Consider the following 13186-nt stretch of genomic DNA (forward strand, 5'->3'; position numbering starts at 1 on the left):
GACAGACAGACAGGTGACAGTCTCAGGTGTATACACTGCTACAAACAGGAGGATTTAGTGTTTGTGTTATTACGAGTGCTAAACAAGAAGAGTTCCCAGATGGTCCAGTGGACACATGTGTGACTCCTGTGATTAAAGCATCTTTCTTTCAGCTTAACGAGTGAACCGTCAGCTCGTTCAAACACACGTTAAAGTCCGTTTGGCTCGACACCACCGAACAGAGGCAGCAATATAACATAGCCAGTGTTGGGACTAACGCGTTATTAAGTAACGCGTTACAGTAACTACGTTATTATTGTGGTAACGAGCACGGTAACTAGTTATTATGCCAAAACCAGGAACGCGTTACTCGTTACTGGGATTTAGATAGGCTCGTTACTCGTTACTTCGTGTGGTGGATATCGCGGAGCTTCCACAGATTCAATAACATTAGCAAGTGATGGAGGCCAGCAGGTGGATGAAGGAAAAGGGAGGCAAGAGGAGAGACCCGAAGCGGCCGCCGGTCCGAGTGTCAGGTGAACTGAACTTCAGGTAAGAAGTTATGACCTGCAGTCTATCGGAGTCAGATATAAACCAAGTTTAGGTGGAGTTTATTTTCGGTATGCTGACATTTTCGTACTGCGTGCTAGCTAGCATGACGGAGTTTCTATACAGCTGGGTGGGTGCTATGTTACTGATGTTGAACTTTATTTTGTTCATACGGTTAATTATTAGAGTTGCCAACCGTCCCCGTAAAAACAGAATCGTCTCGTATTCAGAGAAAATATTACGCGTTTCGTACTGAGGTGAAAAGGAACACAGTTTGTCCCGGACTTCAGCTACAATGAAAAAGATACAAAGCTGAAGCTGCACAGCTGCATCTTCTTCTCTCATTCTCTCCTCTCCTGTTTCTTCTTCAATCATGAAACTGATCAATGATCAGCTGATCGGCTTTTCTCTCTTGTTTATTTATCGCCCACTTTGCGCCAGAAAGAGGAAACCAGCGGATGTCGCGTTAAACAACAGCAGCACGTTTAAGCTTGATCAGCTGTTGTTAGAATTTATTTAATATTAATTTCTAGTATCAGCTGATGTTTACTGGAGCCACAGCTGTAAAGCTGCTGGTCATGATATCGGTTTGGTTATCTGGTGAGAGGGAAACATGAAGATGAAACCAGGAGATGTCCTTACTGAATCATCAGAGCTGAACAGGTGATGGAGAAACAGGTTTACCTTTTAGGTCACATGAATGAGTTGAAGGAAGTTATGAACTGTTTCTGAGAGACAAATAACACCAGGATCCTTTTCTACGTAGCTGACAGCTGGTAACTGTGCAGGGGCGGGTCTAGCAAAGTGTTGCCAGGGGCCAGGTAGGGCATTAACAGGGAAAGGGGGACAAGGAAATACTTCTTTATTATTCTCATTTAAAATGTCTCGCTTTAAAAAAAATAATTATCTGAGTCTTACAACAAACAATTGATAGATTGATACATATATACCATCAGAACAGTGTACATCACTGTCACAACAGTGTTTATTTTCATTCAAAGGCTTTATGATTTTTCTATATAATGGTGGGCGGTCTCTAGTCAAAATGCCGGGATGATTTTTTTCCCAGTCCAGCTCTGTATGCAGTTCATCTGCAGTCTGGTGTTACCTACATCTTCCTATTCAGAAGGCAGAATTTCCAAGTTCTGAGTACAATCAAAAGCACCACGACTGCAGTTTTTGTGTTGGATGTAAAAGCAGGCTAGAATCATGGCGGCGGTCAACGACGGTCCAGGCGTGGGATTTCTCTCATGGAAATGTGCACATTATTTTTCCTTTCTATTGGTAGGTGGCACAGTGCACTTGTGGCAAGTAAGCAAGATAGAAGACTGACAATCTTGCTGGGTATCCAGTTACAGAAGCAACACATTAACAAGAGAATTCTGAGTAAAACCAAAGTTACTTTCCTAGTAACTAGTTACTTTGAAAGTAACGAGTAACTTGAAGTAACTGAGTTACTTTTTAGAGAAGTAACTAGTAATGTAACTAAGTTACTAATTTAAAGTAACTTACCCAACACTGAACATAGCTAACATTAACAATGCAGTGAATCCTGCTTGTGCCGTGATACTCAGGACTGCAAACCGAGCAGCATTCACCGACTTTCAGCTTGTTGTGTTTGTGGATATATGACTGACTTTAATTATCCACAAAATCATCACATTCTCTGTAAGATTAAGGTCGACTATTGTATTATTATATTTTAAAGGCTTTAAAAGCAAGTAAACGTTGAAAGTACAAACATCGCTAATGGTAAATAACTTTGCCGACATGTGGCCAACAGTAATGTTTTAATGTTCCTCATTATTAAACATTTGCACATAAATAAGTGACATAATATTCAGTACTTATTTTTCACAGTTTACTCTTCGGCCGCTCCGCTTCTGCCGTCCGCGGCAAAATTATCCACACCGACTGCCGCGCTATGAATTGTGGGATATCTTGGGCCACGAAGTCTACACTGCCACAGCCTTAAAATTCAGGGAAATGAAGGACGCATTTGAGGTCCGCATTTCGAGCAGCCTTTGAATTGGGACAGCCTTCGGCGCGTCGCTGTGACGTAATCGGCCTTAAAATGCAGCCTTTAAGGCTGCAGACCCTGAATTGGGATACAGCCAGTGATTCGTTCAACTCATTTGAGCTGTGAGCCAGGAGGGAGGGGGTGAGTGAGTGAGTGAGTGAGTGATTTGCCTTACGCTATGATTCAGCACAGCAAGGGAGGAGGTGAGTGATTCAGTGATTCGTTCAACTCGTTTGAGCTGTGAGCCAGGAGGAAGGGGGTTAGTGAGTCCTGAGTGATTCGCTTATGCTATGATTCAGCACAGCAAGGGAGGGGGTGAGTACTTCAAATGTGCTGTTAGTAGAGCTGGGCGATAAAACGATAACGATATGTATTGCGAAATAACTTTTTCTCGATAGAAAAATTAAACTATTGCGATAGGCCTCATCTCTCTTGTCCTCTTAAAAAAAAAAAGAAAAAAAAAGAACAGCCAATCAAAATTAAGTAGCGCAGAGCCGAACCAATCACAGCCGCAGCGTCACGTCACGTGACTTGTTACGTACAGCACAAGTGCCAAGGCGCACATGTGTATTTGTTTGGGAAGCAGCCAGCCAGGCTGCCCAGGTAATGGAGGAAATGAGTTTGCCGACTAGAGAAAAATCAACAGAGCGCGTGACCGAAGGTTACCGAAGAAAAAACAGATGATGGTTCCAATGCTGGAGAGCTTGTCGAACGGAAGGGCCATAGAAGTTCCGTAGTGCGAAGGTATTTCGGCTATTTCAAGTCTGACAAAAAACAGAGTAGCACGCACTGTAAATTGTGCCAAAAGCAAGTCTGGAAATACAATAAAGCGGTGCATGCTCAATCTCTGACTGAAAGCGCTAATTCGTCATTCGGCTTTTGTCAGACTAAAGTAACTGTTAATAAAACTGTTTGAAAAGCTAAGCTATACAACAAGGAGAGATTGAGAATTTCCTTTTAGTTCTGTTTATTTGATATTGACAAAAGTTAGTCAATTTTGTCTGTTCTTCTGTAAAACAAACTAAGATTTATTTTTAGAATTAAAATTTTGTTTCTAAGTGGAATTGACAATTTAGTAGTCTGTTTTGTTTGTCCTATTTTGAAACTTAAATGCTTTAGCGGCTGCCTTTTGTGTAGTTTGCAATATTTGCCTTTATTTATCTGAAACTGAAGTCTCATGTTCCTTAAGTACATCTACCCTATTGAACTTATTATGGGAAATAAATATTTAAATCAAAACAAGTTGCTGATTATTTCACATTTTACTTGTGAGCAACGGCACATTTAAATCTTACAAATATAGTTATTTGGCTTATATCGTGATATATATCGTTATCGCCTGAAATGAAAAAAACATATTGTGATATGAAAAAATCTTATATCGCCCAGCTCTAGCTGTTAGCATGCTAGCTGAGCGATGCTACTGTGAACCGAGGAGCTATTGTCTTGATGTGAGCTTCTACTCAGGGTTTTTTCTTCCAGTTCAGAGCAGGAATGTTTTTGTTAATAAACTGGCTGTTGTTTTTTTTCCCCCACAATTTTAATTATAAACTAGATATATTTCTACTAATGGAATTAGTTTGCTAACAGCAACAGGGATGAGTCAGTGAGTCAGCTGCGCTTGTGAATCATGATTCACGAGTCAGTAAAGTGATTCTCGAGTATTGAACGATTCGTTCACGAATCGAACATCACTAAAGTGGAGTGAAACCACGGTAATGACAACATGGAGATGTGAGCAGGACAGACGGAACAATTGATGGAAAAAGTGTGGACTTTATACCAGTTCTTAAATTGTGTTGATAGGCCACGTAAAACCAGAGTTATGATAAAAATATATGCAATGTTTGTTTTTTTTTTCCTGAATACTATCGTTGTTTATATTTACTGCGGGAAGAAACGGTAAAAATGGCGTTTTATAAGGAAAACGCTCGAAAGGACTCTCCACCTGTGAGCAAAACCAAAAAAACCCCACCCTTTTCTATTGGTCGAAAAATGTACCGTGTCAACCAATTAAAAAATGATATGGCAACATGGCATTTATTGTTATGAAGGGGGAAAGTTTTAGGAGTGACGACAGTGTTTTGAGATGTGAGAGATTTGCGACGTTTAGCGCAAATCTTGTGTAGTTAGTGTGTAGTAAATGTTAAATGGCCTGTATTTGTATAGCGCTTTACTAGTCCCTAAGGACCCCAAAGCGCTTTACACAACCAGTCATCCACCCATTCACACTACACATTCACACACTGTGTGTAGTGTAGTCAATTGTTTTGTTGTGTGTGTCAGAACAATGAGGCGACTGCCGAATGTTACAGGTGTTACAGGAGTGATACATCCTGTTATCAGGCCTGCAGGTATCAGGCTGTTGTTCTCCTTTATCTCATAGTGGACAGAAATTGTTTTTTGCAGTGGCACAAATAATTTGTATGGCATCAAATTTGATGCAGAACAGCTGATTGTTCTGTAAATAGTTTGAAATGTTTATTTTAAAAAAAATGCCCTGGCTGCATTTTTAGGTAAACAGCTGCAAAAAACTTTGTTGTTTGCGCAACACTTGTGTAACTATATAATTAATTGCCCAACATTGGTCATTATATACTGTATTTTGCAGACAGAGAGTTACAGGACTCTCTCCCAGACCATAGACTCATACTCATCATACAAGTCAGAGCTTTATATAAAAAAAGAAAAGAAAGAAAGTTGAGTTTTCAAGGCCACTGGATATTTGAAATTGCTACATGATGATGTGTTTCCCTTTTTGTGCACTGAAGCTGCCACGTTCCCTGAGTTTTTCCAGCAAGATGGTGCACCACCGCATTATGGGTGCTAGGTCCGAGCATTCCTAGATGAACAGTTTCCTGGAAAGTGGATTGGTTGTCGTGGGCCAGTTGAATGGCCCCCAAGGTCTCCTGATCTGAGCCCCTTAGACTTTTATCTTTGGGGTCATCTGAAGGCAGTTGTCTATGGTGTGAAGATACGAGATGTGCAGCACCTGAAACTACGGATACTGGATGCCTGTGCTGGCATTTCTCCTGCGGTGTTGCTATCAGTGTGTGAAGAGTGGGAGAAGACAGTTGCATTGACAATCCAACACAATGGGCAGCACATTGAACACATTTTATAAGTGGTCAGAAACTTGTAAATAACTCATGAAAGAATAAAGTTGAAACCAAGCACACCATTGTTTTTCTTGTTTTTTTGTTTTTTCAATCCTTTGATTTTTCTGAAAATCGACAGTGCCCCTTATAATCCCGTGTGCCTTATGTATGAATTCTGGTTGTGTTTACTGACCTCGAAACGATTTTATGTGGTACATGGTGCTCGAAAATCTGTCAGATGTTTTAGTATGACTTTGCTAAGCTACGAACCCGCACCGCTTGATGGATTGTCAGAGCATTACGGCTATCGTAGGCAGGAGCCTCGCGGAGTGATACGTATTGTGCTTCAACATAATATTACCGTATTGTGTGTGTAGAACCTCTTTTTAAGTTTTGTGGATATTATACATGGTTATGCTGAGGATATGTTTGCCAATTTCCACTGGAAATGCTTTTTGGTTAAACTGTCAGCAAAGAATTTGGATTTGCACTGTTAAATTTTTATATAATTTTAATGCACATTAAAAAACAGCTGCTTGTTTAAGTGAAAATGCATTGATGGGGTTTTTGCACTAATAAAGTTGTGGAGTTGTAAAGTATTTTGTTTAGTGTCAGTTATATCGTCAGTTATATCGTTATTGCAAATTTTCAAATGTATATCATGATAAATAATTTTGGTCATATCGCCCTGCTCTATTATATATAGCTTTCAAGAAGCCAAGGATCACCGGACTAAATGACTACAGACCTGTGGTCAAGACGTGTTTTGAGTGCCTGGTTCTCTACTATCTCAAGACCCTCACGGCTCACCTCCTGGACCCCCTGCAGTTTGCATACAGAGCCAGGTCTGTAGATGATGCTATCAACATGGCTCTACATTCCATCATGCGGCATCTGGACTCCCTGGGAATCTACGCCAGGATCCTGTTTGTGGACTTCAGCTCTGCCTTCAACACCATCCTTCCAGACCTTCTCCAAAGCAAGCTTTCCCAGATGAATGTGCCTGAACCCATCTGCCGATGGATCACTGACTTCCTGACGGACAGGAAGCAACATGTGAGGCTGGGGAAGAATGTTTCGACTCCTGGAGCATGAGCACCGGCTCCCCTCTGGGCTGTGTTCTTTCTCCTCTGCTCTTCTTCCTGTACACCAACTGCTGCACCTCCAACCACCAGTCTGTCAAGCGAATTAATTTTGCATATGACACCACCGTTATTGGACTCATCTCGGACGGGGATGAGTCTGCCTTCAGGATGGAGGCTGAACGTCTCGTGTCCTGGTGCAGCCGCAACAATCTGGTGCTGAACGCCCAGAAGACAGTAGAGATTATTGTGGACTTCAGGAAGCACACGGCAGCTGTTCTTTTTCACACCTGTTCCATTTTTTGCACTGATCATCACCTGCATTCATGTATATATCAATCTGCTTAGCACTTTGTCTTATCGTATGTCTCGCACAAACACTTAAATAAAAATAAAAAGGTACCGCAGCAATTTCCTAATGTTGTAAATCTGCTCAAAATTTGGCAATAAGATCCTATCTGATTCTGATTCACTTTTCATATTTAGGTGGAAAATGGGAAATATGCACAATAGTTCTCCAGGCTCCTTGAAGGACATTCAGAACTCTTATTTGCACATTGGCTGCTTTTTGTTCCATTCTTTGTCAAGATGGTCCTTCACTGCTTCAGTAATGTTGAGGTTGGCCTCAAATACTCCACCTTGATTTAGTTTTTACACAGGGGAGTCTTTGTTATGAAAAAAATGCCCCAACTGTTTTTTAACAACTGCATGAAAAATGGCGAGAATGATTGTTCTGGTGGTACAGTGGTGCCAAATTAATTGAGGAAAAAAATGAGGGAAAAATGTAAAAAAACAACAGAACTTTAAGTGGTTTTCAGTTCAGGCGAACAAATCAACATCTTAAGCTAAGACACAAAGAGAAGAGGCAAGGGAAGCCACTGAGCATGGAGAAAGTGAGAAATGAGAAGAGGGGCCAGATTTATCTCACTCAAGCAAACAAGCAGGTGGTCATCACACCTGTGAACATTACATAACCACCCTCAGACCTCAGTTCCAAGGTAAAGCAGCCCCCCCCTCTCCCCTGCTTGTCCTTTGCAGGGTCACGGAGGGGCTGGAGCCTATCCCAGCTATCATAGGGCGAGAGGCAGGGTACACTCTTGACAGGTCGCCAGTCTGTCGCAAGGCCAACACAGAGAAACAGGCAAGCATTTGCACTCACTCACACCCACATTCACACCTATGGGCAATTTAGAATAACGTAACCCCACTAACTGCTTACCTTTGGACTGTGGGAGGAAAGCACCTGGAGATAACTCACACAAACATGGGGTGAACATGCAAACTCCACACAGAAAGGAACTGGCCAGGTGATGGAGTCAAACTCACCCTCCTGCCGTGAGGTGAAAAAGTGCTAATCACCACGCCACCATGCTGCCCTTGTGCTGGTTTGTGCTGCTTCTGTTTTAAAGATATTAATGAAGATGTAAAGGTCAAAAGGTCCTCCCGCTCCTCCGACACTAGCGAAAACAAAATTTATGTTAATTAACTGTTACATTTCTGCTGGTTTGTGATGGAACTAGCTATTATTTTTGTTTTGAGTTATTGCATTAAACTTGAGACTTGGACACTTCCATGTATTTAGAATTTCTAACAGGAAACATGCCTACATTGTTCTGATAGTTTATTTTGTTATGTGAGATTATTATATTATCTTATGACACGTTATACCCCTAATTAAAGATTGTGAAATTATGCAGTTTTAGTTTGCATTATTCTCCTGAATTAGAAGAAGGTAATAACTATTACATTTGTTAAACTGATTTGTATTACATTAGACTGCTGATTTATTGTGAATGGATGATATTGTTTTATGATGCACTATACCGCTGAGTTAAGAAGAGAATATTGTGTGCAGAGAGTCAGGGCCTTGCTGTTTTGATAGCAGAGGAGACAGAGCACATTCCACAGGAGCTTCACCCCACCACCTTGTTGGGAGCAGAAAAACAAGGAGCCGAGGTCATAACTTAGGCGCCGTGTGAGAGAAAGAATGTGAATGTTTAGGCTTTTACAACTAGGTGGGGGCCGCTAGAGGCTGTAAGAGTTTGAGTAACCCTCCACCAGTTTGAGATTTGCTGTGACCCTCTGCATGCATGTCTCCCCATCCGGATGGTTTGTGCTCAAAAGTGTTGAATTGTATGTAATAAAGTAATTGTTGATTGAGCATTTATACACCGAGTATTGTCCTTCCTTCAGCCCAAAGATCGAAAGAATTGGGAGGTTATAACAATTTGGTGCCTTGTGACCCGGATCTTTAGTGTGCTGAGGAGGGCAGATTTGGCCTGTGGTGAGATCGTGAGGCGAGGCGAGCAGAGGACCGGTCCAAATTAAAAAGGTAAGCACAGCCTGTTGTATAATAAATACCAAATGTGCATATTGGGCTTTCCAAATTGATCTGTTCGTTGAGTTACACGTATTTTCACATTAAATTGTCAGTGTCTGGTTTTCGGCGTGAGATACTAACATAAGTTGAGGCTGAATTCCAGTGTGTCATAGGAACTGGCTCTAGCAAGATACTAAAAACATTCTACGTTGAGACTAGAGTTGCAGCCCACATTACCTTCCACATTTAACTTTGTCTATGACTGGCTTCTGTTGCAAGAAACGGGGAAAATTTCTAAGACACGGCCAAAGTTCAGCATATGAAATAGAGGTGAAATAGAGTCTGGCTTGTGGTGCGCTTGCACTTCAAAGGTGAGCTCAGAGGTTTCTGTGTGTGTTTCTGCGCGTGAGACGCGCTCTCTGTGTGTTTCAGTGTGAAATATGAACATGGTGACAGTGACGGTTAATGTGTGGATTGGAGGACACTAGTGCAAAGAACATATTTTATGATCAAAGGTTGACGCCTAGTGGGCCTGTGGAAATTGATTTTGTTCATGGTGTGGCAACCCCCCTGTCTGTGGACGCACAGGCCGGTCCAGCGGCGTCTAGTTAGCCAAGGTGGCGACTTGGGAACTGAAGACTCCCACATTAGCTACAGAATAACACTGAAACTGCCGTGTAATCACGGGTTTACATTTATTCTGGACTAGAACAAGACACATTTTGGGATCAAAGGTTGAGTTCTAGATTAGTCAAAAGGTTGAATTCCTCATTTCAGTGGTTGAAAGTGTTGATTGCTTTGTGCCTGTCCCCTGACGAGTGTGTATAATTGAAATAAGAGAGTAAAGAGGGCAATTTGGAGCCACATAGAGATAGACAGGCGTAATTGGGTGTAATACTCTGTGGTGTAAAAAGAAAAATGGTAAGAGGTGAGTAGTGATGTGAAATATGTTGGGTTTTAAATCTGACGTGGAGAAAGGCGAAATGCAGGGAGAGTGGAGAATTATTGAGAAGCAGAGAGGAATGTGTTGTGAGACTGGCGTGCAGTTTGTGGTACTGCAAAAGAACATAAAGAAAGAAAACATATTGTGTTTAGTTCTGATAAATTCAAATTAAAATGTACCATTACACTCAGAGGATCAATATGAAATCAAACACATGCAAATTTTGTATGAAGCACATGACTGATAACTGTTCTGTCCTGAGCTTTTGTTTCCCATAGCGCCCGCTTGACCACACCAACAGTTTTTCGCCACCAAAGGAGGGTAATTGCGAATATTCCAGGGAGGAATATCACCACAAGTGGGAAAGGTAAGCCCCGATGGGGGTGATAACATCATAAATTTTACTTATGGTCAAATTCTTCAAATTTGACACCAAACATAAAATTTCTCCAAAACGTAGAGACAGGGTGTAGTTCTGGTTAAACATAATTTGGCAAACCACATAAGGATGGAGGTTTGAATCTATAATATTTTGAAACAACACTCAGTAAAATCTTGACCATGTTGAGTATGTTTATTCTAGTGTGCAGAGATTTGGTAATCTGACCAGGGAATGTAATAAACAGGACTGTTAGAACAGTCCCCGGTAAAGTCACCTTTGACGGTCCAGACTGGGATGGCGTTGGACATCCGCACGGTGGAAAAGGGTTGGTGTGACCAAGATGTGGTTTGGCTTGTTGTGTGTATATTTCAAAATGATACAGCTTTGGATAGACCAGTTACCAGGCCATGGAAGGATGACAGGCATTAAATGAGGAGAAGGAATTTTCTGGGATTGAAGATCCTCTGGGTGAGTGGTTGACTAAAGCATGCATAAAATAAAAGCTATCATTTTGTTATTGATTGTTAATTGATTGATAATTAGCCACATTCACAGCTGTATTGACTTGTTGTGGACGCAGTCTACTTCATGGCTGAATCAAAACATAAATTCCCCTGCTGTGGTCAGTGAGGGGAAAACAGTGGGTAAAAAGGGAGTTACAAATGTGTAGTTCATATTAAGACACAGGTTTTGTTTCTAGGCAAATTTTGCGGATGCAGGCTCTGGGCGGAGCCAGGAGTTTAACAGATCTAATATGATAATTAAATTGTTTCATTCCCTAACACAGGATGACAAGACTGGAGCAATGATACTGGAGAGGAGAATTTCTGATGTTTTCTGAGATATGATGTCACTAACCTTTTCTTTTGATTTTCTAGCTCCGATGAACTGACACATGGGAGTGTGTCAAAAAGGGGGAAGTTGAGTTTTAACATCAAACAATGGTTTTATGAACATGTTATGACTTAATTTGTGTGTTTAATAATTTAGGGATGGTAAAACTTAAGCTTATAATGACCCAAAAGTTCCCAGACTTTTTCTAGAGAACCAGTGAGAAGCATATATCATTATTTTCATGTTTAAGCGTTAATGATTGAAATAAACTGAATAGCGTTTAGAAGATAAAATGCCTGTGTTCACGAGAAGCTGAGTACCACACTGGGGAGGAAACCGTGGGACGGCAGGCTGAATGAAACACATGATTTTTGTGAAAAGGGGGGCAAATGTTAGAAGTAAAAATGGTCAATTTGTTTTTGATTTCTTTTACTAAACATACACACATCGCAAAGGTGCTCATAATGAGTTGGCACTCAGTCTTTTGAAGGTCATAAGCTTCGTTCGGCGTGATGTCCAGACTGATATATTGTAGGTATTGGCTTTGAGTGCAGAGGATGCAAACACGCTTACACACACATAGATTATGATTAGAATAAGTCCCTGGGTCAGAGAGTCCTGAACATGATATTCTAAACCAGGGAGGTTATAACAGTTACCAGCAAATAAAGTTTGCGCACACACACACACACACAAACAAAAACACCCGACCCCTCGAAAGACTGAGCTTTCTCTTTTCCCCCGATAGTTGCACTCTCGCAGCACACACACACATTGGTGGAGATGGTGTGTTGAGCAGAGCCTGGTCACAGACTTCTGCACTGACAGCCAACTTGAAGTTGAAGTCGCTGAAGGTATTACCGAGGTAAGCTCTTTTAAAAAATTGTTTTTGTTAGATGATTAATGACTTTTGTGAAACATGATTATGTTAATGTACCTAAAGAAACTGACTACACCCTAATGGGAAGTCAGTCTTGTGTTAATGCAAATTACAGCTTTAACTATGTAACTAATAATCAGTACTAGTTCTGTGACAGGCTGGCGGCCTGTCCATTGTGTACCCTGCTTCTGCCCTCCAGCAGGTGGACCAAGCTATGATCTGAATTTATTTGTGGAGAAAAATGGATGGAAGGGCTATACACATGTCTGTTATCAAAAAACACATTTCTGTACCTCAAATTGTCACATCTTAGTCACATTATTATTAACATAACTATTAATAGTTAAGTTGCTCCTGGTTCACCACACAGCCCACTGAAGTGTAAAGCTATTTTACCAACGCACTTCTCTATAAGCTAATATATTGTTAGTTAGTTTTATTTTGGAGCGACTATTAGCTTCTGCGCTGAAACCCTTGTAAGTCAGTATGTGGAGCACTCCAGAAATAACAAGGTTTTCCTTTTCCCCCCAATATCTTGTGTTCATTTGTCCATTGATATTACTGAGTTTTTAATCATTTGAATGTTTCATTGTAAGGTGTCCGAGCTCCATTTTGATCCAAATGAGAAACTTGTTATGTTTGGAGTGGCCTATGTTATGGCTTTTGATGGTTTTAGCAAGACCATTGTCAGCCATTCCACTATGCCAGTTAAAGACAACATCATTATTTGTGAGGGAGTGTACAGGTAAAATAACCTGACTAGTGCTAATTGCTGTTTGTCTGTGTTTTATCTTCTGTCTGTGGGATCAGGTAAGAATTGGTTGTGGGAAGGAGTTTTACTTGGCACCGTTCATCCAGGAAAGGCTGGCAGAATACAGCTACAATTGGCAGAGGCAGCCCTCCATTCAGACACCTTCTACAAGGGTAACAATGTGGTGTTAAAATGTGTGTGTGCTTTTTTTAATAAGCCCTCTTTCAATTGGAGTGTATTTCAAATTAGAACAAGCACAATAACACTGTTTTAAAATGTGCACAGAACCATGTGATAGGGAGAATGTGGTCAGACAGTTTTGGTAAAGGTGTTGGACAGATAGGAAGT

The 13186-nt window shown here is 41.0% G+C and overlaps 1 long non-coding RNA gene across 2 annotated transcripts; it reads left to right on the forward strand.

The window, feature by feature from the left end:
- The first annotated feature begins 8539 nt into the window (after positions 1 to 8539).
- Positions 8540 to 13185, forward strand: LOC120443604. Of its 2 annotated transcripts, XR_005615521.1 has the most exons (4): positions 8540 to 8861; positions 8984 to 9060; positions 11956 to 12072; positions 12898 to 13185. It is a non-coding gene; the product is annotated as an uncharacterized LOC120443604 (long non-coding RNA). The 2 variants fall into 2 exon arrangements; XR_005615520.1 differs by having other exon boundaries at positions 8540 to 9060.
- Position 13186: the final 1 nt, after the last annotated feature.

Source organism: Oreochromis aureus, linkage group 14 (assembly GCF_013358895.1).
Source record: "Oreochromis aureus strain Israel breed Guangdong linkage group 14, ZZ_aureus, whole genome shotgun sequence".
Classification (NCBI taxonomy): Eukaryota; Metazoa; Chordata; class Actinopteri; order Cichliformes; family Cichlidae; genus Oreochromis; species Oreochromis aureus.